Consider the following 4997-nt stretch of genomic DNA (forward strand, 5'->3'; position numbering starts at 1 on the left):
AGCAAGGGTGCTGCTACCTCTGCTAGGAAGGAAAAGGGGGAAGGAAGGAAAGGAGGAGGAGTGGGGGAAAGAATGAGAAAGGAAGGGAGGGAGAGAGGGAGGAAGGGGGGAGTAAGAGTCAGGCACAGTAAGACTGAGACTGGAAGGCTTCTCTTGGAAGTCTTCACATTTTATGCTAGTGAAGAAGGTGCTAGCTTTGAGATCTAAAAGAGAGAGTCGCTTGTGTATGGAGCTCTGTGTGATGTGTGTTCGAGACCTGCATTTTTGTGGTATTTAACATTGTTGAGATCAGTGACGGGGCTCAGTTCATCGCAGCTTGAAGACCTGTTTAGATCAGCAGTACACTGGATCTTTCCACTGTCTACTTGTAAGCAAAGGATCTGAATTTTTGGGTGAAGCTTAAAGTATTTTGCACAAAATACCTGGCATCAACTCTGTATGTTTACACACACACACACACACACACACACATACACACACACATACATTAGTGACAGGAGATGACTCGGAGGTTTAGAGCAAGTACTGTTCTTAGAGGAGACCCAAGTTTAGTTCTCAGTACCCACAACAGGTTTACAACTGCCTGAAACTCCAGTTCCTGAACACCAGGCACCCACTTCTGGACTCCATAGGTACTTGCACCAACATGTCTACGTACCCAACACCTTACATACAAATTTTTAAAATAAGATAAAATTTCGTTATTATGACAGGGTCGCACTATGTAGCACTGGATGTCCTGGAACTCACTATGTAGATCAGGCTACTCTTGAGCTCACAGAGATCCACCTGTCTCTGCCTCCCAAGTGCTGGGATTAAAGGTGTGCACCACTGTGCATGCATGGTTAAAAATAAAATGAAAACTTAAAAAATAACTGAAATAACATTTTACTGTAAGATGTCCAGTATTTTTATATCATCCTTATTTTGTTTATTTAGCTTGCTATTTGAAATACATTATTTTGTGAGATATATATATATATATATATATATATATATATATATACACACATGTACACACACACACATATATTTACAACTTTACGTGGGAAGTTTTTCTCTTTTATTTTTTTTTTTTACAGTTTTAGTTTCATTGGCTTTTAAAAATATTATGAGTTGTGAGTTACAACTTTGTTTACATGGGAGGTTTTTCATTTTTTTATAATTTTAGTTTTATTGGCTTTAAAAATATTATGAGTTGTAAGTACAATGAGATACTATCGAAATGATCCATAATTATAATGAATAAATATGAAGACACTAGTTTGCTATATCCCTGCAGTAATTGAATCAGGGCATTGGAGCGAATGACATGAAAATGACTGTGAGTTTCCAAGTCTCCTTATTGTTAGTTAGAGCCAAAGGCATCTCATAAACTGGGTGGGGGGAGGAGAGGTGAACAGGAATGTTGTTAAAATAGCCATAAACCTCTCGGCTGTCTGTCTGTCTGAGGGCCGGTTGGAGAAATAGGAATTATTTCTGTAATTTTAAGTGAAAAGTTGTTTACTATGGAGAGTTAGTTAACATCACACACACACACACACACACACACACACACACACAGAGAGAGAGAGAGAGAGAGAGAGAGAGAGAGAGAGAGACAGAGACAGAGAGACAGAGAGACAGAGAGACAGAGAGAGAGGGAGAGAAAGAGAGAGCAAATCCTGAAGACATGCTTGACATGCTTATTACCCTGATGTACCACACATGAAAAAAATTCCTAGAATAAAATGGTTGAGCTGACTGTGAGCACAGTAGCTCCTGTCATTGCCATCAGGAGGTGAGGTTGGGAAGGTTGGATGGCAAGAAGGATGAATGGTCAGGGGTGACCAGTTGTGGTTTAGATGACAGCTTCTTACTGCACCCTTCCACCTTTAAACAAACCAGAGGACAGACTTATTTGAGTTTAAAAGAAACATAGATTAGGTAAATATCTTAACAGCTACCAAGAGGATGGGTAGAGAATAACTCATGTGCCTTAATTTAGGCATAGAACAGCAAGATGAATAAGAAAGGAAAGTCGTGAACTAGAGATACATGCAGCACTTAAAAGAACTTGCCGCTCTTCCGGAGGACTCGAGGTCTGTTCACAGCACCCATGTTGGGCAGCTCACAACAGCCTGTCATTCAGTTCCAAAGAATCCGACATTCTCTTCTGGCCACCACAGGTGTCCATATGCACAAGTACATAGAGATACACATATACATAAACACAGATGCAGAAACACAACTAGTTTTTATTTTAATATTTAAAAGAATGGAAAAGCACCCCCAAGAATATAAGTGGGTTAGTGAGCTGAAGAAAGGGCCCAGAGCCTCTATAGGCCTCTTGGAAGCAGCACAGTTGGCATCTGAATGCCAGCCCATGACCAATACTACATAATCACAGAATTCTCAAGCAGACCTCAGCACATCCTGATAGGGAGGTGCCAAGTGCCAGCCTTGGCTTACAGAGGGATTCCTGAGGAAGGAGTCTTTGGGATCAGGGAAAGAACAACTCCAAAGTGAGTATAACCTGACAGCTCTGTAGTCTGCTCAAGATGGATCCCTAGACAGCTCTCTGCTTGAGACAGCTCTCTCTTGCTAGAAAAAAAAAATTCTAAAAGCTCTCTGGATAGCTCGTGGGTTTTTCAACCAAAGTCAGGAAAGCTGCTAAAAAAAAAAAAAATTCTTGGATTTTCTAACCAAGGTAGGAAGATCTATTAGAAAAAATTCTTGGGTATTCTGTCCAAAGTTAGAAAGTCCACCAAACAAATTCTATAAAAGTATTGCAATAGTTCTCTAAACAGCTCATCTCATGCAGATCAAAAGCCCAGACTTTTATTTACACATCAATTCAATCTATTACCTAGGTTCCCTTTTGATTATCCCATGAATTAGCACTTTAAGACTTTAGCCCTTTGATTCTTAGAAGAAGGCAGCAGGTACTATTTTTGTTTTTGTTTTTAGCATGGCAAATGAAGTCAGAGATCTGCCTGCCTTTGTAAGCATAGACAATAAACTAGCTGGGTGGGATTCAGCTCTGAGATCACTATTCCCACTAGGCCTGGGGCTAAACTTGCTCTTGTCTCAGGCTGACCTTGAACTCAGGAATCTGCCTGCCTTGGTAAACTCAGACAATAAACTAGCTGGGTGGGATCCTGCCCTGAGATTACCATTCTCACCACTCCTGAACCTAAACTGGCTCCTTCCCAGGCTGACCTTGAACTCAGTAATCTGCCTCAAAGATCTGACTGCCTTTGTATATTTCTGACAAGTTGGCTCATTAGTACAGCTGCCTTTGTTCTTTTAGGCCTGTGAAGCCTCTCATGCAATTCATATCACATCCTAATATTTTGCATAGTTGAGAAATTATATATTTTTAAACTCATGCTTTCAGAGTTCTTTCCCACAGTCTAAGGGCTGGCCTGAAAGTCACAGCATTCACCACCTTGCTGAGGAATTCATTCTTACCAACTGGACCCTGTCTAATTATTGTGGAGCCATTAACCTTAACAGGGAGTGCAATCCCTGAAGAAGGAACATCAATATCTGTACATTCTTATACAAGCAAGTCTCATGCCTAGCAATCCTCAACACTTGTAGAGGCCTACAACCTCTTAGCTATGCTCCAGGGGCAGAAACTATGTCACATCCACCATCCTTTCTACATGGTGATGCAGAACTCAGTAGAAAGGCTTATGTCTCTACACTTTGCTTGTTAGACACCCACCAGAGCACTAGATAAGGGCTGTTTCATTTCTGTCTCCATAACTGTCATGACTGGATCAAGCCAACAAAATCAAAACCATAGTCAGATCTCACTTGTAAGTGTGAAACTTCACTGTCACAATAGTAAAAAGCACAACAGACCAGATCAGCCTTCCATATCCACCTCATCTGGAGCCCCAAACCACAGCATAGGAGTCCCTAATACCCACTGCTAGAACATAATAGGAAGCCACAGGAGACCTGTGTCTACTTTATGTGGGAAACCACAAACTCACTCATAGAAATAGGAAGTTGGTTTGTGGCTGCCAGGTGGAGCTTTCATGCTGTTTGAGAAAGTTCTAGGGTGTAGTAAGGCAATGTGAATGCAGTTATCAAGACCATAAATCGCACATGGAATCTGTCTGAAAAAACTTGTGTTTTTTTTATAATAATAAAAAATGGTAAAAACAAAGCAGAGCTCTGCATAGTTGAGGGTTCTGCTGCTGCCCCCTCCCCCAACCCCCTGTAGCCATATACAATGACTCAGGCTTGAAAAGGCTGTGTTTCTTAGCTATTCTCACTTTAGACACAGGGAATGCTTAGTTTGTAGTCAGATTCTTTCATAAGAGTAAGGTGAAAAATCAGCATAAAATGGTGATGTTGCTATTATAACATTTTAAGGTTATCTATAAAAAGTAGAATGTTATCCTGGTTCATACTTCTGCAGGATTCTATCTAGGACACATGAGCTTGTTGCTTTAATGATTATGTGTAGGTGGCCCCACCGTGGCAAGGTCATACTATGGAACCAACTGCCCACTTCATGGCTGAGAGTGGAGGAATGAGGGGTGGAGACAGAGGAGGCTAGACCCTGCAATACCCACCAAGGATTCATCCCGCAATGATCTAAAGCCCTCTCCGTTAGCCCAGCCTTTCAAAGGACCCACTCCCTCCTCGTAAGGTCCTGTTGAGAACCAAGCCTATATATAACACATGGCTTGAGGAAGATTTCCTGTCCATATCACAGGAGAAGCATCAACCTATTAAGAACAAAAAATGATTAATTATTTTACAGTAATAGCTGCCCTAAAGTTAGAGGACACATAACCTAGAACCTCTGTTTACAAACACAAACCTAGTGTTGATTTCACAGACATTTTATTAAACTCACCTCTACAGAGAACCTGTAATATGAATGTCTCAGAAGATATTTTCCAGTTGTCACCCCCCCCACACACACACACAGAGAGAGAGAGAGAGAGAGAGAGAGAGAGAGAGAGAGAGAGAGAGAGAGAGAGAGAGAGAGA

This window comes from Grammomys surdaster, unplaced genomic scaffold (assembly GCF_004785775.1).
Source record: "Grammomys surdaster isolate TR1022 unplaced genomic scaffold, NIH_TR_1.0 130, whole genome shotgun sequence".
Taxonomy (NCBI): domain Eukaryota; kingdom Metazoa; phylum Chordata; class Mammalia; order Rodentia; family Muridae; genus Grammomys; species Grammomys surdaster.